This window comes from Chiloscyllium punctatum, chromosome 11 (assembly GCF_047496795.1).
Source record: "Chiloscyllium punctatum isolate Juve2018m chromosome 11, sChiPun1.3, whole genome shotgun sequence".
Taxonomy (NCBI): Eukaryota; Metazoa; Chordata; class Chondrichthyes; order Orectolobiformes; family Hemiscylliidae; genus Chiloscyllium; species Chiloscyllium punctatum.
This window is the reverse complement of record NC_092749.1, coordinates 21,522,016-21,543,735: the sequence shown is the minus strand read 5'-3', so window position 1 is coordinate 21,543,735 and position 21,720 is coordinate 21,522,016. Positions and strand designations below refer to the sequence as shown.

General features: G+C 42.3%; 1 pseudogene; it reads left to right on the top strand.

The window, feature by feature from the left end:
* Positions 1 to 4,297: 4,297 nt before the first annotated feature.
* LOC140482812 (3-oxo-5-alpha-steroid 4-dehydrogenase 2-like) lies at positions 4,298 to 21,176 on the top strand (annotated as a pseudogene).
* The last annotated feature ends 544 nt before the right edge of the window (positions 21,177 to 21,720 follow it).

Here is a 21,720-nt window from a genome sequence, read left to right as displayed (position 1 = left end):
ACTGTACGCAATACTCCAGGTGCGGACTTACCAGTGTCTTGTACAGCTGAAGCGTGACCTCATGGCCCTGAAACTCAATATCTCTACCAATAAACACCAACACACCATATGCCTTCTTAACAATCCTATCAACCTGGATGGCAACTTACAGAGATTTATGCACCAGGACACTGAGATCTCTCTGTGACCACGTTGCCAAGAATTTTACCATTAGACTAGTACTCTGCATTCCTGTTACTTCTTCCGAAGTGAACTACGTCACACTTTTCCACATTAAACTCCATTTCTCAGCCCAGCTCTGCAGCTTATCGATGTCCCTCTGTAACCCAGAACAGGTCCTGCTTCACGCGACTGTCTGTGAGGAGTTTGCACATTCTCCCCATGTCTGTGTGGGTTTCCTCCGGGTTCTTTGGTCTCCTCCCACAGTCCAAAGGTGTGCAGGTCACATGAATTGTCTATACGAAATTGCCCATGGTGTTAGAATAATTAGTCAGGAGTAAATATAGGGAAGGGGAATGGGTCTGGGTGGGTTACTCTTCAGAGGGTCAGTGTGGACTTGTTGAGCCAAATGGCCTGTTTCCACATTGTAGGGAATCTAATCTAATCTAACATCCTTTGTTTTTACAGAGGTGTGCGTAGTGTCAATGACTGCAGATGCTGGAAACCAGATTCTGGATTAGTGGTGCTGGAAGAGCACAACAGTTCAGGCAGCATCCGAGGAGCAGTAAAATCGACGTTTCGGGCAAAAGCCCTTCATCAGGAATAAAGGCAGAGAGCCTGAAGTGTGGAGAGATAAGCTAGAGGAGGGTGGGGGTGGGGAGAAAGTAGCATAGAATACAATAGGTGAGTGGGGGAGGGGATGAAGGTGATAGGTCGGGGGTGGGGGGAGGGTGGAGTGGATAAGTGGAAAAGAAGATAGACAGGTAGGACAAGTCATGGGAACAGTGCTGAGCTAGAAGTTTGGAACTAGGGTGAGGTGGGGGAAGAGGAAATGAGGAAACTGTTGAAGTCCACACTGATGCCCTGGGGTTGAAGTGTTCCGAGGCAGAAGATAAGGCGTTCTTCCTCCAAGCGTCTGGTGGTGAGGGAGCGGCGGTGAAGGACGCCCAGGACCTCCATGTCCTCGGCAGAGTGGGAGGGGGAGTTGAAATGTTGGGCCACGGGGCGGTGTGGTTGATTGGTGCGGGTGTCCTGGAGATGTTCCCTAAAGCGCTCTGCTAGGAGGCGCCCAGTCTCCCCAATGTAGAGAAGACCGCATCGGGAGCAACGGATACAATAAATGATATTAGTGGATGTGCAGGTAAAACTTTGATGGATGTGGAAGGCTCCTTTAGGGCCTTGGATGGAGGTGAGGGAGAAGATGAAGGCGCAGGTTTTGCAGTTCCTGCGGTGGCAGGGGAAGGTGCCAGGATGGGAGGGTGGGTTGTAGGGGGCATGGACCTGACCAGGTAGTCACAGAGGGAACGGTCTTTGCGGAAGGTGGAAAGGGGGGGGGAGGGAAATATATCCCTGGTGATGGGGTCTTTTTGGAGGTGGCAAGGACCTTAAATTTACCTGGACCATCTCTGACACCTCCTTCCCCTTCCTGACCTCTCCATCTCCATTAATGATGACCGAATTGACACTGAAGTTTTTTACAAACCCACCAACTCCCACAGCTACCTGGATTACACCTCTTCCCACCCTACCTATTGCAAAAATGCCATCCCGTATTCCTAATTCCTCCGCCTCCACCGTATCTGCTCCCAGGAGGATCAGTTCCACCACAGAACACACCAGATGGCCTCCTTTTTTAGAGACCGCAAGTTTCCTTCCCACGTGGTTAAAAATGCCCTCCAACGCATCTCATCCACATCCTGCACGTCCGGCCTCAGACCCCAACCCCTCCAACCATAACAAGGACAAAACGCCCCTGGTGCTCACCTTCCACCCTACCAACCTTCGCATAAACCAAATTATCCGCCGACATTTCCGCCACCTCCAAAAAGACCCCACCACCAGGGATATATTTCCCTCCCCACTCCTTTCCGCCTTCCGCAAAGACCGTTCCCTCCATGACTACCTGGTCAGGTCCACACCCCCCTACAACCCACCCTCCCGTCCTGGCACCTTCCCCTGCCACCGCAGGAACTGCAAAACCTGCGCCCACACCTCCTCCCTCACCTCCATCCAAGGCCCTAAAGGAGCCTTCCACATCCATCAAAGTTTTACCTGCACATCCACTAATATCATTGATTGTATCTGTTGCTCCCGATGCGGTCTCCTCTGCATTGGGGAGACTGGACGCCTCCTAGCAGAGCGCTTTAGGGAACATCTCCAGGACACCCGCACCAATCAACCACACCGCCCTGTGGCCCAATATTTCAATTCCCCCTCCCACTGCCGAGGACATGGAGGTCCTGGGCCTCCTTCACCGCCGCTCCCTCACCACCAGACGCCTGGAGGAAGAACGCCTTATCTTCCGCCTCGGAACACTTCAACCCCAGGGCATCAATGTGGACTTCAACAGTTTCCTCATTTCCCCTTCCCCCACCTCACCCTAGTTCCAAACTTCCAACTCAGCACTGTCCCCATGACTTGTCCTACCTGCCTATCTTATTTTCCACCTATCCACTCCCCCCGCCCCCGACCTATCACTTTCATCCCCTCCCCCACTCACCCATTGTACTCTATGCTACTTTCTCCCCACCCCCACCCTCCTCTCGCTTATCTCTCCATGCTTCAGGCTCTCTGCCTTTATTCCTGATGAAGGGCTTTTGCCTAAAACGTCGATTTTACTGCTCCTCGGATGCTGCCTGAACTGCTGTGCTCTTCCAGCACCACTAATCCAGAACTACGTACTACTCTGCCTACCTTAGTGTCATCTGCAAATTTACTAACCCATCCTTCCACGTCCACATTATAAAAATGACAAACAGCAGTGGCCCCAAAACAGGTCCTTGTGGCACACCACTTGGTAACTAAGCTCTGTCTTCATTCAGCTAGCCAGCTTCTGATCCAAACCATTAAATCACCTTCAGTTCCGTAAAGGTGTAACAATACTTGCCTATTTTTAACTACAACTCTCCAGCAATAAAGGCCACAATTTCATTTACGTCCTCAATTACTTGTTCAGTTGCATGTAAACATTTTGTGTTTTATGCACAAGAACACTCAGACCCCTGTGTGCTGTACTTTTTTGAAGTCTCTCTCTCACCATTTAAATAAGTCTGTCTTTCGATTCTTCTTAGCAAAGTGTATGAATTGACACTTTTCTACGTTAATTGTCATCGACCAAGTTATCACCCATTCACCCAACCTATCTATATAGCCCCTTGCAGATTCCTCATCTCAACATGCCTTTTTAATTATATTTGTATTGTCAACAAATTCAGATATGTTGCACTCTGCCCCTTCTCCAAGCCATTGACAAAGATAATAAATAATTGAAAACCTCGGGCTAAACCTTGGTTACATTTTTCTAGTTGATAAAGACCCATTGATTCCAACTCTCTGTTGCCTGTAAGTTAACCAGTACTGAAATCACGCTAATGCAATGCCTCCAATACAGTGAGTTTTCTGTTTACTCCAAATGTGCAACAATGCAATTGTAAGTAGGTAGATAGTGTGCAATACAATTTGTATCACTAATCTGTTAATATGACTAATGTCACAATTCCTAGTTACACTCATTTTCTCTGTAAAGTTGTCAAGCCATGAGTAATGTGGCTCTCTAATCTGTGAAAATCAATAATATGATTTCATGAAAAGGGCTTTGCCTTTGGGTCTGACCTGACCTCCAGACCATGTCTGGAGTACTACACAATGTTGGTTTCCTTAATTGAGGAAGAATGTAATTGCATAAGACACAGTTCAGAGAAAGTCCACTAGTTTAATTCCAGAGATGAATGGCTTGTCTTATGAAGAGAGATTTATGAGCAATTTAAGCCTGTACTTGCTAGAGTTTAGAAGAATGAGAGAAGACCTAATTGAGACACTAAAGGGGATTGACAAAGTAGATATGGATGGTATGTTTCCCTTGTGGAGCAATCTAGAACAAGAGGGCATAGCTTTCGGCTAAGGAGTGATGGACTTAACACAGAGATGAGCAGGAATTACTTTTCTCAAAAGGATCATGAATCTGTGGAATTCAAAGAGTGTAGAGGACACCAGGACCCTGAATAGATTTAAGGAGGAGATAGATTTTTAATTAGTAATTTGGGTTAAAGGATTATGGGCAGCGGGCAGGAAAGTGGAGTTGAGGCTGAAATGAGATGAGCCATGGTCATATTAAATGACAAAGCAGGCTTGAGAGGCTGAATTGCCTACTGCTGATCCTAGCTCTTATGTTCTTCTGTGCAAATGTTTACTCATCTCCTTGGGTGATCTAGTGGTTGACTTGTTCATGCAAGCTTTGAGCTGGGTTTTAAATACCAGCTTTTGAGTGCGATTTAAAGTGTAAATTTCTGCCGGATGAGTGTATGATATAAAAACCCACCCTTTTATTGGTTTGACACTGGTCACAGAACAAGCAAATACTACTGAATAACTAGAATAGCTCACTTAAACTAATTCTCTTACAGGAGCGGACCACATAAATTGTCACTTTAACAAAACCATCAAGGTCAGCATGTCAGAGTGTAACCCATACATTATATATCCGCTAACATCTTATTTGCTGGCTGTTATGATTTTCAATAGCCAGGCCAGAAAGTCTGTGCATTTGTACGCTAGATACCTAACTCAAGACCACTCTGTAGTATATGTTTCAGCTAAGATTGGATGGTTTGTAATGGAGTTGCCGTTATTTTTAGTACCTGTGATATCACTTTATCAATCAGGCAGCCTGGACAGTACGGGGAGCAAATTCTTATTGTTCATGTTCTGTGGGCGCTACTTTCACAGGTAAGTGCAATTTAAAAGAATCCTACTTCTGGAATTTTGTTTGTTTCCTTTGGCAAATATAGTGCAAATAAAACCAAGCCTGAACATTACATAGATTTTCTCCTTCTATGGTTTGCTATTAGCTATCCCTTTGTCTGTCTAACTGTCTTTTTCTTTCTCTGGGCTCCGTCTCCATCTATCTGCTCACTCCCTCTCCCCCCATCTCAGTCCCGGACATAAATACCACCTCTTTATAGCTACTATCAATCCTGAAGGCGGCTCACTGGGTTCAAAACATTAACTCTTCTTTCTTTGCTACCAGATTTGTTGCTGCAAATTCTGTTTTTGTTTGACATTTCCAGTACTGGCAATTTTATGTTTTATTTACTTGAACATTATTTACCTGTACAGATTGCAGATAGGGTATTGTGTGCAGTTATGGAATCCACATCATAGGAGGATGGTGTAACACTTGAAAGGATGCAAAGGAGATTTACCAGGGTGTTGACTGGGCTGGAGAGATTCAGTTTTGAAGAGAGATTGGACAGTCTGGGGTTGTTTTCCTCAAAATATAGGATATTGAGGGGGCCATGATTGTGATATATAATATTATGAGGGGAATATTGATGATAGACAAGAAGAAACTTTTCCCCTTGATGAAGGGATCACGGACTGGGACATAGATTTAAGGGACAGAAACTTTAGAGGAGATATGAGGAAAAACATTTTCATTCAGAGCAGTTCTGAGGAAGGGTCACTCGAACCGAAATATTAACTCTGATTTCTCTCCACAGATGCTGCCAGACCTGCTGAGCTTGTCTGGCAATTTCTGCTTTTGTTTCATCCAGAGAGCGATGGAAATCTGGAACTCACTGCCTGTATGGGTGATAGGGCAGATACCCATATAAGATTTCAGAAATATTTAGATATACATTTATGATGGTATGCATGCAAGGCAAAGAGCCAAGTACTGGAAAATGGGATTAGAATAAAAACTTTTAGTCTGAAATTTATAAAATAACCTACAATTATTTTTTCAATGTATTATTTAGTATCTCATTCTAGGTTATCCTAAATAAATTTACTTTTGTATGTATGTTAAATCTAAATCCCATCTGTTCTCTCAGGTCGATGTAAAAGATCCCATGGAACATTCTGAAGAAGAATTTGGGAGTTCTCCCTGGTGTCCTGATCATTATTTTATGCTTTGACTGATGTAATTATAAACAGATAAACAGTAGTTCTTGAAAGACTGAGAACAAATGCCAATTGCTAGCCAATTTTGCCATTGTAAGCTTATGCCAAAATACTTTTGGGAATTTCATTTGAATAGGTCACTGAGGTGTGCAGTGACACATTTTCATATGAAAAAAAAACAAAGTTGCTTATTTCTTTGAAAGTGTGAATCTAGATAAGGAGGAGAAACTGTGGAGTTTTCAGAGTTCAGTATATCCAGTCAGTTAATGTTGGGTCAAAGAGAAAGCAATGGCTAGGGTTTATTCCGAGAGAGATAAAATTGAAAAGTAGAGATGTTATTGCTAAATCTGTATCAAATCGTGATGATATGGCATTTCAAGTACTGATGCTGTTCTAGTCTCTAAATTACAAGAAGAAATGGAGGCACTGGAAAAGGTACAGGCAAGGTTTACAAGGATAATAGCAGAAATGCATCCTGGTTCTCTTTCCTCTTCAGAGAATGGGGAAGCTGGACAACCAGCTAAGGGAGAAGGAAATAGAGCAAGTCAGGATCAGGACTTCAAGGTTGTGATCTGAAATTTTGGAATTGTGAGTTCTGAGGCAGTAAGGGTTCCTGTGGAGCAATTGTGCTCTCCTGTATTTACAAACAAGCTCCCATTCTCACAGACCCCCACTCCCTTACAGTTCTCATGTCAACTTTCAAGCTTTGAATTGCGTTACAGTGAAATAATGTTTGGGGAGCACTTTAGAACAGAGGACCACATTTGCAGATTTAGATCACGAATGACAGGTGGATACGTTAATGAATCATAAATGGTCTGGTTGTGCAGAATAACCAATTCCTGTGTCTCACATTTTAAGTAACCTAAATATTGGCTAATGTGGGATTATCAGAAACCAAGCAGTCAGTGGTTGACCCAAGTTGTATTTTGGGAATCCTCTTGTGGCACAGTGTTAGTATGGTACCCCTGAATGGGTTCAAATCCCACCAGCTCCAGAGATGTGTAATAGCATCTTTGAACAGGTTGATTAGTCAAAAATAGGTTAACTGAATAAGCAGATCAATTCTGATATGACCTGTAGGCAATCTGACTGTTGGGTAACTGACTGAATTACATACAGTCCACAATCTTAACCTCTGTCCAAATCAATGATAGCAGGAAGGACATAAAGTCAAAATTTCATCCAGTCCAAAGGAACTTTCACCCAACAACTTATCGTAAACTTTGCAGAGAATTATGGTCACATTTGGTTGATACTTTATGTTTCCAGGAATATTCTTAAGTTTGAGTTTTATTTTCAACCGTTTGTTTACAACAGGAAACAAACTGTGACTTTCCTCAGTGTTGTATGTGAGCAGTTTTGTGTCAAACATCTTGCAGTAAATACATAAGGAAAAGTTACAATCAGAGGTCAAAATTTGCTGAAATGATGTGAGCTATATTGCTTATCTGGTATTTATGCTCTCTAGTTAACATGCAGTACATTGACAACCTAGTGATGTCAAAATTAAACCAGTGACCTTACTGAAGATAGATTCAATGAATTATCCTGAAGACATATCACAGCATGACATTACAAAGGTAAAACTGGGACTAAATGCCATGACTTCTATTGAAACTTGGGATGGCAAGGGATAAATGAGCTGAAACTTCTGAAGTCACCTTAAATCCAACGAAATAATAACTTTAGTTCACAAAGACTTTGCAGAATTTAGTAATTAATAATGTCCAGCATCTTCATGAAAATGAAGGATGGCAGAGTAACAAAAAACAAAGGCTACAAGATCCATGGAGGCTCTTTTCACTGGTTATATCAAGGAGTAATAGTCACAAGGTTTAGACTGAGCTCAGTTTCTTCACTCAGACAGTGGTGATTTTTTGGAATTCTGTACTTCAGAGAGCTGTGAATGCTCAGTCATTGAACATGTTGAAGACTGGGATTGTTGGTCAATAAGGAAAATGTTGATGAAGGGTCATTAACCTGAAATTATAACCATTCCTCTCGCTGCAGATGCTATCTGGAGTAATAGCTAGATGAAAAATCTGCAGAGGCTGGAATCCAAAGTAGATAAGCAGAAGGCTAGAAGAACTCGGCAAGCCAAGCAGAATCAGGAGGTGGAGAAGTCAACGTTTCAGTTTAACTCTTCTTCAGGAATTTCTGAAGAAGGGTTATCCCCAAAAAAGTTGACTTCTTCACCTCCTGATGCTGCTGGCTTGCTGTGATCTTCAAGCCTCCTGCTTATCTACAGCTGAGTTTTAGCAGCAGTTTCTGATTTGATTTAGATTTGCAGTATCTGCATTATTTGAGTTTTTGGTTTATGTTAGGAAGGGTTTGTTTGGACTCAGAAGAGTTTGTGCCTTTTATGTGTTTTCTTCATGACAAATTTCCTCCGAAAGTATTTTCATTTTGTTTTATTAATTCTGCTTTATAAGGACATTTATCTACGCAATTAGAAACAACGGACATCTCTCCCACTCATTTTCTTTGGATGTCTGTTCTGTACTATTAATGGCTACCTTCAGGGATACACCATGATCCACTGCACTCACTATGATGACAACTGGGTCACTGACTTCAGGTTTATCTCAGGTAAACCAAATTTCTGTAAATGTTCTACTTTCAGAATATAGGGTAGAATTACTCATTTTGTATGCCTTATGGCTACTAGAGCACTTGTGATTTCAGATTACAGTCCTCAAACTCAATATAGCATTGACCTGCATAATGTTCCATCACTGTTCCTAAACTCTCTATCACCCCAGTGGCAAGTGGGAGAATACAAATAGTGGACACAATAGGGGCATGGTGCATGTGTAATAAAACAGATTTCAGACAATAGCGTGAGAAAATTTCTAAGGTCTCATGGAGAGATACTTTCCATGAAACTTAGCAAAAATGATATAGCCAATTTCTGGTAAGATTCAGCACCATCATCCAGTTGCAATTTCCGTGTAATTCCTCATTTTCACCCATTGCTGGCTTGTAGGGGCGTTGACAGCATATTATTTAACAGGATTTTTTTAAAGGTACCATTCAGTTGTTCTAACCAAATGTGGTTGTAGATATTTACTTCACATGAAATTATTAATCATAATGCAGCTAGACTCATCAAATCAACGGCTACCATTTCATCTATATACAAGTAGGTTTGCTCGCTGAGCTGGAAGATTCATTTTCAGAGGTTTTGTCATCATACTTGGTAACATCTTCAGTGAGCCTCCAGATGAAGCACTGGTGGTGTAGCCTGCCTTCTATTTATATGTTTGGGTTTCCTTGGGTTGATGATGTCATTTCCTATATTGATGTCATTTCCTGTTCTTTTTCTCAGGGGGTGGTAAATGGGATCCAAGTCAATGTGTTTGTTGATAGAGTCCCGGTTGGAATGCCATGCTTCTAGGAATTCTCGTGTGTCTCTGTTTGTCTTGTCCAAGGATAGATGTGTTGTCCCAGTCGAAGTGGTGTCCATCCTCATCTGTATGTAAGGATACTAGTAAGAGTGGGTCATGTCTTTTTGTGGCTAGTTGATGTTCATGTATCCTGGTGACTAGTTTTCTGCCTGTTTGTCCAATGTAGTGTTTGTTACAGTTCTTGCAAGGTATTTTATAAATGACATTAGTTTTGATTGTTGTCTGTATAGGGTCTTCCAAGTTCATTGGCTGCTGTTTTAGTGTGTTGGTCAGTTTGTGGAATACCATGATGCCAAGAGGTCTGAGTAGTCTGGCAGTCACTTCTGAGATGCCTTTAATGTAGTGGAGAGTGACTGGGATTTTTGGACGAGTTTTGTCTCCTTGTTTGTGTTTGTTGCTGAGAAATTGGCAGCCTATGTTCATTGGGTACCTGTTCTTTTTGAGTACACTGTATAGGTGATTTTCCTCTGCTCTGCGTAGTTCTTCTGTGCTGCAGTGTGTGGTGAGTCGTTAAAATAATGTTCTAATGCAACTTCGTTTATGGATGTTGGGATGATTGCTTCTGTAGTTCAATATTTGGTCCGTATGTGTTGTTTTTATGTAGACACTGGTTTGAAAATCCCCCTTAGATGTCGCAGTAGAGCGAACAGTCAGGAGTGGCAGTTTATTGTTTTCCTCCTCTTTTGTGAATTTTATGCCAGTAAGGGTATTATTGATGACCTACAGACCAAAACCTACAGACAAACCAACAGAACACCCATGGGATCTCCAATATTAGGGCTCTTAGCAGAGACAATAATGCACAGCTCTGCCAACCATCCAACCCAAACTTTGGGTCCGCTATATGGATGACACCTTTGTCATCACTAAACAAAACAAAGTAGAAAAAACCTTCTAGACCATTAATAATACCCTTACTGGCATAAAATTCACAAAAGAGGAGGGACCACTCTCACTAGTATCCTTATGTATGGATGAGGAAGGACACCACTTCGACTGGGACAACACATCCATCCTAGGACAAGCCAAACAGAGACACACAGGAGAATTTCTAGAAGCATGGTATTCCAACCGGAACTCTATCAAAAACACATTGACTTGGATCCCATTTATCACCCCCTGAAAAAAAAGGAAATGACTTCACCATAGGAAATGACATCACCAGGGGAAATGACATCGTCAACCCAAGAAAACCCAAACATATAAGTAGAAAGCGGGCTACACCATCTAGAGGCTTGCTGAAGAAGTTACCTAGTATGGTGATGAAACATCTGAAAATGAACCTTCCAGCTCAGCTACATCCAGAACCTCAACCTGAGCTACAAATCTTCTCAAAACTCAATATACAAGTCATCTGTGGTCATCAGTACCACATCTTAGATGCCTGATCAAGGTATCCTGGGAGCTGCCATGATGACAACATCTTGGAGAACTTTCATCTTCCTACTGTTTCAGAAGTTGGTTACCTTACAAGGATGTATACTGGGAGACAAGGGCCACCCTCTGTGACCATGACAGATGACTCTGTTACACAAACCCCTGACTGAGGACAAGTGCAGATACAATGCAGCCCATTCTTTGATTAGGACCATCGTGGAGCAGATGATAGGCTCTTGAAGGTGATGATTGGAAGATGAAGATCTAATGTTTGAATTGGTCATTGTGGGCCTCACAGTGCACTTTGGACAGAGTGTGCAATGTTAGTCTAGCATGCGTGCTCTGCACAACTAGAGCAGCTAAAGAGGGGATGCAATGGATGCTGAAGTTCTGGGATAGTGGTAACTTTCTTCCTTGGAGAAAGACAAGTAGATTGAGGAGGAGGAACATCACTTTCAGCATGATGGAGCACAGCAGCATCAGGCACAACAAACCAGACAGGACCTAATTGTCAAAAAAAAATCAAAGAACTGCAGATGCTGCAAATCTGAAACAAAAATAGAAATTGCTGGAAAAATGCTGCAGGCCTGGCAGCATCTATGGAGAGAAAACAGAACTGAAGAAGGGTCACTGAACCAGAAATATTGACTCTGCTTTCTGTCCATAGATACTACCAGATCTACTGTGTTTCTCCAGCAATTTCTATTTTTGTTTCAGGCCCTAATCATCACCCAGTTTCAATAGATCTGAGCTGGGTGCAATGATCACTTTTTGTCAGTGTATTTGTTGGTGCTAGGAAGATGAGCAGACTGTTAATGTCAGGAAGCAAATACAGTTTCTGTTTAAAAATTGAAAGAATTCCAGATGCTGTAAATCAGAAACAAAAGCAGAAATTGCTGGAAAAGTTCAGTAGATCTGGCAGCATCTGTGGAGAGAAATCAGTTAATACTTCTGGTTGAGTGACCCTTCCTCAGAACCTTTCTGAAGGATCACTCATCTTGAAACATTAATTCTGATTTCTGTCCACAGATGCTGCCAGACCTGCTAACCTTTTCCAGCAATTTCTGCTTTTGTTGCAGCTTCAGTGTGTTTGTTTGTGATTTACTGTTGCTGAACAAAAGTGCATGTGCTGAACCGTTGAAGGTTTTCCTGTATGTGATGTTCCCACATTGACCAATGATAAGATTCTGACTACATTGTGTTTTGGGAGACAGTATTACTGACTTAGGTAGAGTTGTAGATGGGATGAGGCTAAGGACAGATAACCTATCTGGGTGATTTTTAAACAGTTTTAGGTGTTAAACTGTGTATCTGCACGTGTAACGATGCGTGAGCCATGCCACCAATGTGCTCTGAGAAACTGTTGTTTAGTGGTTGCTATCCTTTTGCATGATCAGGGGAAACTCCAGATTGCCAATGCTTGACTGGGTGCATGTCTTGCCTTCAAACATGGTGCCATTGCAGAGATTCTGGGATGGGGTAAAAACAATGACTGCAGATGCTGGAAAGCAAATACTGGATTAGTGGTGCTGGAAGAGCACAGCAGTTCAGGCAGCTGCTCGTTGGATGCTGCCTGAACTGCTGTGCTCTTCCAGCACCACTAATCCAGAGATTCTGGGATGTCCTGCCAGTGGTGAGTATTTCTGCCTATGACAAATGTGGGAATACAATGAGCAGATGCCACAGGGACAAAGGTAATGAGACAGGTTTAGGATAATAGCGTAAGAAAACTCACAAGGCCTTATGAAGAGATACCCACTATAAACTTTGTCAAAAATGACATTTGGCTGATTTTTGGTAAGATTCAGCACTACCATCCAGTTACAACATCAGTGTAATTTCTCATTTTCACTCATCGTTGGTTTGTTTCAGAGTTGACAGCTTACTGAGGAGAAACTACTTCACCCAGAGAGTGGTGGCTGTGTGGAATGCTCTGCCCCAGAGGGCAGTGGAGGCCCAGTCTCTGGATTCTTTTAAGAAAGAATTGGATAGAGCTCTTAAAGATAGTGGCGTCAAGGGGTATGGAGATAAGGCTGGAACAGGATACTGATTAGGAATGATCAGCCATGATCATATTGAATGGCGGTGCAGGCTCGAAGGGCAGAATGGCCTACTCCTGCATCTATTGTCTATTGTCTATTGTCTACTGGGTTGACAAGTTTTTTGAAAAGGTGACATTTCGTTTGCTTTAACCTAATGTAGATGTAGATATTTGCTTTATGTTTACATAGCTATTTAAATTACCACTTCCCTATGTTTGCTATCATGAAACAATCGTTCAAAAAAACCAAGTTTTATTTTGCTTCGTAAGGCATTCCTAAAGTTCTATTAAATTTATAGAATTCACCTCATGTAATATTTCTGCATGACAGAACAGGAAATGGATTTATTTTTGTCTCATGTGTTAATAAATAATTTATTCTTTGTTATTTTGTTGAGAACAAAATAGATTTGAAAAATGTGTTGCTAGAAAAGTGCAGCAGGTCAGGCAGCATCTAAGGAGCAGGAGAATCGACGTTTCGGGCATAAGTCCTTCTTCAGGAATGAGGAGGGTGTGCCAACCAGGCTAAGATAAAAGGTAGGGAGGAGGGAGTTGAGGGAGGGGCGTTGGGAATATGATAGATGGAAGGAGGTTAAGGTGAGGGTGATAGGCCGGAGAGGGGGTGAGAACGGAGAGGTCGGGAAGAAGATTGCAGGTCAAGAAGGTGGTGCTGAGTCCGAGGATTGGGACTGAGATAAGGTTGGGGGAGGGGAAATGAGAAAACTGGAGAAATCTGCATTCATCCCTTGTGGTTGGAGGGTTCCTAGGCGGAAGATGAGGCACTCTTCCTCCAGGCATCGTGTTGCCCTGGTCTGGCAATGGAGGAGGCCAAGGACCTGCATGTCCTTGGCGGAGTGGGAGGGGGAGTTAAAGTGTTCAGCGGTTGGGTTGGTTGGTGCGTGTGTCCCAGAGGTGTTCTCTGAAACGTTCTGCAAGTAGGTGGCCTGTCTCCCCAATGTATAGGAGGCCACATCGGGTGCAGCGGATGCAGTAAATGATGTGTGTGGAGGTGCAGGTGAATTTGTGACGGATATGGAAGGATCCCTTGGGGCCTTGGAGGGAAGGGAGGGGGGAGGTGTGGGCGCAAGTTTTGCATTTCTTGCGGTTCAAGAAATGAACCGGGGTTCAAGGGCGGAGGAGCGGGAAGTAATCTCGGTAAACTATCTACGTTTACTATAAACCGACTGACTCCCACAGCTACCTAGATTACACCTCCTCCCACCCTGCCCCCTGTAAAAACACCATCCCATATTCCCAATTCCTTCGCCTCCGCCATATCTGCTCCCAGGCGGACTAATTCCAATACTGAACAACCCAGATGGCCTCCTTCAAAGACCACAATTTCCCCTCAGACGTGGTTGACGATGCTCTCCACCGCATCTCCTCCACTTCCCGCTCCTCCGCCCTTGAACCCCGCCCCTCCAATCGCCACCAGGACAGAACCCCATTGGTCCTCACCTACCACCCCACCAACCTCCAGATACATCGTATCATCCTTCGTCATTTCCGCCACCTCCAAGGACATATTTCCCTCCCCTCCCCTATCAGCGTTCTGGAAAGACCACTCCCTCCGCGTCTCCCTCATCAGGTCCACACCCCCCACCAATTTAACCTCCACTCCTGTCACCTTCCCCTGCAACCGCAAGAACTGAAAAACTTGTGCCCACACCTCCCCCCTCACTTCCATTCAAGGCCCCAAGGGATCCTTCCATATCCGTCACAAAATCACCTGCACCTCCACACACATCATTTACTGCATTCGCTGCACCCGATGTGACCTCCTCTATATTGGGGAGACAGGCCGCCTACTTGCGGAACGTTTCAGAGAACACCTCTGGGACACCCGCACCAACCAACCCAACCACCCTGTGGCGGAACACTTTAACTCCCCCTCCCACTCCGCCAAGGACATGCAGGTCCTTGGCCTCCTCCATCGCCAGACCATGGCAACACGACGCTTGGAGGAACAGCGCCTCATCTTCTGCCTAGGAACCATCCAACCACAAGGGATGAATGCAGATTTCTCCAGCTTCCTCATTTCCCCTCCCCCCACCTTTTCTCAGTGCCAACCCTCGGACTCAGCACCGCCTTCTTGACCCACAATCTTCTTCCTGACCTCTCCGCCCCACCCCCTCTCTGGCTATCGCCCTCACCTTAACTTCTTTCCATCTATCGTATTCCCAACGCCCCTCCCTCAAGTCCCTCCTCCCTACCTTTTATCTTAGCCTGGTTGGCACACCTTCCTCATTCCTGAAGAAGGACTTATGCCCGAAATGTCAATTCTCCTGCTCCTTTGATGCTGCCTGACCTACTGCTCTTTTTCAGCAACACATTTTTCAGCTCTGATCGCCAGCATCTGCAGTCCTCACTTTCTCCTAACAAAATAGATTTGTCTGGATTCAATTTTGAACTATGTTCAATGGACCATTTTTGTTCTGTTACGTTTTAGGTGTTGTTCTATACTTTGTGGGATTATCCATTAACATTTACAGTGACAACATACTGCTGAGCCTAAGGAAACCTAATGACAGGGAATATTATATTCCTAAAGGTAACATCATCTTCAAAAGTTTCCACAAATTAAAAATCTTGAGTGATCAGCACCAAATAATACCTTTAAAATGGTAAATATAGATGTAAAATATATTGGATGATAAATGATAAACAATTAAAACAAATATTAAAATTGTGTATATGAAACAACTAATATATCAGATAATTAGTTATGTAAGAGATATCCATATCTATGACTGAAAGTATTTCTGGTGTGTTAGACATGGATTGAGGATGATGTTAATGTTACACATGAATAATCTAGCATTCTTTCTCACTGCCTCTCCAAACTACGGATCTCTAACCTTACCTTTTTCGAACAACAAAGCCCATATTTGCATTGTTGTGACTTTTATTGTTTCCATTTTTGTTCAAATCTATAAACACTTCTCAGTTCTGAAAACAAAAAATGCTGGAAATCACGGTGGGTCAGGTAGATCCATGGAGAGAAACCAAGTGAACGTTGCGAGTCTAGATGACCCTTTATCAGAGCTGAAATGAAGTGTGGAGGGGGCAGCATTTATGCAATAATGGTGGGGGTAGGGGGTGGTGGAGTTGGAGTGTTGGGAAGAAAGGACATTGATAGTTCAGATTAAGTGATTGGAATGTGAGAATGGCACAATAACAATGTGTCCAACTGCCAGATGTAAAAGAACAGACAGTCCCATTGAAGTTGGGGGTTGGGGGAGGGTGGTGGTGAGGGTGAGGACATGGTAACAGAGAATGTAACAAGCAAAGTTTTTTTTAAATAAGGGAAGGAATGGGTTTACAATTTGAAGGTATAGAAATCAATATTGAGACCAGAAGGTTGTAAAGTGGTATAAATATTTTTGAGTACTGTGTGAAACTTTGACTTGATAATGTTAAACAATTCCTCAATGTTTACCGGGAGATCAGACATAGTGAGCACACTTACTGGCTTTACACTCCCAAGTGCTTGCTAGCACTTCAGGAACTCAAGACCAACTCCCAAACAAATGTCAGCAGGCAAAGACAGAATGATTGTCAGCACTGAAAGTTTTTGGTTCATCCGTTATTAAAATTTCCATTTTAGTTAGAAAAAGAGACTAAGAATTCATAATCATCCAACTGGGTAATGAATCTGCTGGTTACTGACTGGGTGTGACTTGGCAGTGAGCCATGAGGACTAGATGGTCAACAGTGTCTCAACAGCATATACACAAAAGATACCATTTCTGCCTGCCAACCCAGCTAATCGCAGAAATTGATCTTGTGGCTTCTAATATTACCTTCAAGTCTTCTGAAGATTTTTGTTTTCATTCCTCATTTGTCAATACTGCTGTCAAGGCCAGCGTTTGTCATCCATTTATTTGCCCTGGAGAAGCAGTGGTGAGCCACCTTCTTGAACCTCTAAAGTCCATTTGATGAAGGTGCAGTCTCACTGCGTTAGGAAGAGAGTTCCTGCAATTTGACCCAGTGACAGCAAAGGAACGGTGATGTAGTTCCAAATCAGGTTGCTGTACGATCTAAAGGGTTTTGCAGATGGTGGTGTTCCCATGTTTTTCTGCCCACATCCTTCCAGACTGTAGAGATCATGAATTTAGAAAGTTGATTTTAAAGGAGCCTTGATGAGTTGAAAATCATACTCCTTCATACATTATCCTGGGAATCTTTCCCTAAGGGCATAGTGGGTCTACCAATAACACATAAACTGCAATGGTTCAAGAAGGCAGCTCACTACTACCTTCTTAAAGGCAACTAGGCAATAGTTGGCAATAAATGCTGTCCAGCCAGCAATGCCCATGTCCCACATGCGAATAAAAATCAATAGGTGCTGGGCATTCACATACATCAGGTTTAGGATCACTGAGCTGAATCGTTTTTCATTGGCAAAGCAATTTTCTTTTGCCTTTCAGACCTAAACCTTTGAGACCCATGAGGTCTTTTTATTCTTTGAGATGACCTTGGATTGAAAATGCACATTAGCTCTTCGAAGGTTGAGTTTCTCATTGTGAAAATCATGTAAAGATTGTATCTTATCCTAAACACTACACTGATGGGCTGGTGCAGGTTTTGTAAGCCCTAAAAATGTACCTCCTTGGAATATTCATGACTGCAATGACGGGGAGATGCCTGCTGTAGATGGAAACAGCAACATTCTTAAAGGCAACTGTTTCATTCCTCAAGATTTCTCTATTAGATGTTATATTGTAGATTGGCGTTTAAAACCATATTTCATCAGATGAGTCTGCCATGCAAATGTGAGTTGATCATTACATTGACAACCATCATCTAAGTACTGACATATATTTCACAGTGAAGAAAGTGACACTTTAGTTTCAGTATACTACCCTGTTCCTATTTCTGGGCATTTGTTTTGATAGGATATTATGAATATTTGGCTGAATTTCAAAAGACCCATGGCATTTATCTCAGCAATAGAGATTCACATTTTGATTCATAATTTTAAGAGAAAATTAAAAGGTGAACTGTTTTGATGTATAAATGTAAATTTATTTTTTTCTAAGAGATTGACCACTTAAGTGGATTTACATGTTTGAATGGGTTTTATAGAGGAGACCTTTTTTCTGTAAGAAATGTCTTCGAATATGGTATACATATCAGATTGGTACAGTTTTATTACAATTTTAAAGTTCATTTCAAAGATATTAGGAGGTCTACCTATATTGGATACTGGATATTGGATGGCTAATGTGGAGGTAAGAGAGAGGATTCGGGGATATGAGGAGGTGTAGGTTGTCATTGGGTTAATGAGGGAGGTGAGGTTAAGAGAGGTATTGAGTGGACTGGGGAGATGAGTATGAAGTGAGTATGGGTTGCATGGAGAGATGGACAGGGAATACAGTAGCATGGGAATATGAGCGGGCATGGGATAACATGGTGATCTGAGGGGCAGAGGGGGAGGATGAGGAGGATTAGGTGTGAAATTTAGGAAACCTTTAAACAATTCTGACATTTAGGCTGCTCCAAGAAACAAGATACGCTTCTAACCAACCCACCTCTATATCCACATCACGACTGTATTCCATCTCAGTTCATGCATGGTACCATGAACTTGAACTCTGTTTGAGAAACCAGATATCCCATGCAAAGTCACACGTGGATCAGGTCAACATTTGGGAAAGAACAGAAGTGTGCAAATTGTATTTCCTGAGCTCAAAATTTTGGATCCATAGTTTACTACATTAAAGGTTCATGTCATGGATTGTATCTCATATTTATTCCTGGATCCTTTGCCAACAGTATTCATGTTCATGTTCAGAAGTGTTCAACCCTAGTTTTTAACAAATACTGATAATGACATGATTCTGTAAATTTTCAGCTACTGCATGTGCCAATCAGAGTGATCACCTTACATCTAACCACTTCATTTGCATTCAAGAATCCTAAACCGTTCAAATAATATAAAGTGTTTTGGGAGGTTATATTAAAGGCAGTATATAAATACAAGGTGTTATTGAAAACAGCTAACAAACAGCAAACAGGAGTTTACATGATTGGCTATTATCTTTCCTGTTTTTGCAGGTGGACTATTTGAATATATCACAGCAGCAAATTACTTTGGTGAAATTGTTGAGTGGTTTGGCTATGCCATTGCAACTTCTACTTTGCCAGCCTTTGTTTTTGCCATTGTCACTGCCTCTTATTTGGGTCATCGTGCATACAATCATCACAGGTAATTTGTGAGCTTGCAGCTTATGTGTTTACAATATCAATCTCGTGGCAATTTTACCCCATTAAAATCCCTCTGTCAAAAAAATGATGGGATGAGGTGGGACAATGGTTTAATATTCTGTTAGACTTTATCCTCCACTGAAGTCAAGAGACAGCACGATTGGGCAGAATGTAAACATGATTCCATGGGATTCTTGTTTTGCATGTGGAATTTTGTCATGAGTGCACCATGCATGATCACAGAACTGAATTGTGTGTTACTTCTGTGGTATCTGCCTTTTTCCTGCTTTCCAAATGATTGCAATGAAAACCTAATGCACTGGCTCTGTGTGCAGGACACGCACACAATTCCATGGCAGACCAAGCTTTTCAGTGGTGATATCCACTGTAAACTAACAGTGCAGCAGATATAGTTGGGCTATAAAAGAGTCTCCTGGTCATACAGGCAGGTTCTGCATCATGGCTAAACAATCCATGACCAATAAATAAGACTTTGTTGAGACCAGAAATGTGGTATACAGATGTTTTCTGCAAATTCAATTTCCAGTCATAAATATTTCACATTACATTATTCATGTGTGCATCATTGTTATTTGTTAATACAAGTTAAGCCAGAGAGTTAAATGTACTGACACACATGGATGATTGCAGGGGCATTAGGAATGCTTCTTTTATTGTATAAAAAACATTTATATTTTGTTCACTCTTGATTGAATGTTAATGTTCATGTCCAATCTCATGTCCTCCACTCAAGGGGACATGGTTGAACCTGCAGGCACAGCAGACCTTCCCTTCTAAGCATTGTAATGGACATTGTCCAGTTCACACTCATTGGGGAAATTAAAGTGTTGTGAGTGACCTCAGAACCCTGGAAGGTGTCTGCCATTCAACCCCCTAAGGTGGTCCCACATGTGAACAGTATTAACACTCTTTAAGCCCCCCTATTTTCTTAGCTTCATTGACTGCCCATACCACACTCAGAATGCCCGCCTCGTCCTACTTAACTTCTCCATGCACCTGAATCCAATACCCACCTCCAGCCTCCTGCAGCACACTCTCACCTTTTGTGGTTTTGAACCTCCATGCAAGCTGCCACTCTCCTGCTCCCATTCCCTTATGTCACAGAGTTTCACAAGGAACTTTGGTGACCTTGGACACAACTGCACAAAGGCAATTCTTACAGACAATCTTTAAGCAAACGTACATGATGCCAGAAAATTATTATGCAACATTGACTTTATCCTGAAGTTAATGTGTTATCAAAAAAACTTTATACTATGTACTCATGGCATGCAAATGTATTATAAATGCAAACATGCCACATGGCATGAACCCTGATGCATCACATTTCTGTTAATGACTTAATCTCTGCATCTCAATTTGCTGTCTGGAAATTGACATTACACCTAAATCAGTCACCTCACATGCCACCATTCCCACTCTTGTAGGCTCTATAAAATCCCTCCAGCCCCAGGTTTGGAGTTTCCTATATCCTTGAATTTCCTTGGTGTTTCTGATCCAATGCTATATTTCATGGCTGGAATTTAAACTTGGAGTGTTCTGTCGATCAGACAGCTTACAAACATTTTGTTTTGGACTCTTTGGCACGGTGGTAGTGTCCCTATTTTTGACCCAGGAGGCCTGGATTCAAGTCCCACCCCACTCCAAAAGTGTGTACTAGCCTCTCTTATCTGAACAGAGTGATTATAAAACATCTACAAGCACCTTGTGGGGTTGATGCCTCACCCACTGTTGGCAAAATTGCAGTGGATGAGGTGGCTGAGTAGGTGCCAGGAACTTGGTTTGGAATTTGCACTTCAGTAACGTTTTAGGATTTCTTCCCTGGAATTTTTAACAGAATGAGTCCCTGTCTCTTCTGTTATCTGTTGTACTGATTGTTTTCTTTTCATGATATTTAGATACTATCTAGAAAAGTTTAATGACTACCCAAAATCAAGGAAAGCTCTGATTCCACTCATATTTTGATGTATATACATCTGAAAATAACCGGATCAAATGCAAGATACCATCTTAAAATCAAACCTGCCATATTGAAAATCAAAAATAATGATACATGGGATATTTGACTTGTTTTTAATACGTATGAAAAGAAATGTTGCTGTCTTGGTTTTCTTGAAGATTTACTTTCCAAAGTATAGAATTTAAAAACTTAAAGTTAGATTCAGCATCTGCAATACCTCGATAATCAGAGCGACAGGGAGTGAAATGAAAGGAATTTGATTTCACTTTTACAGCACTGCCAATTGTGGCACTTGGTAGCTAGTTTGGTGCAATAATCCTGGATACCCTCTCCCTGTTGAGAGCAGTGGCTACTTCAAGATGTTTCTCTCATGGTCTCAATGAAATGGTTACTCACAGCCAGAATTTTAAACATATCAAAATTTAAAATGGTGACTCTACCTAAATTGGTAAATCCTCTTCTATATTAGGTATTGAGTTAGCCTAGAGTTGAGAGTGTGGTGCTAGAAAAGCACAGCAGGTCAGGCTGCATCCGAGGAGCAGGAGAGTCGACCTTTTGAGCAAAAGCCCTTCATCATTGAGTTAGCCTAGGCCTAGGGCACAGACCTTTAGATTGTGTATTTTAGTCAAGGTCATAGAGTC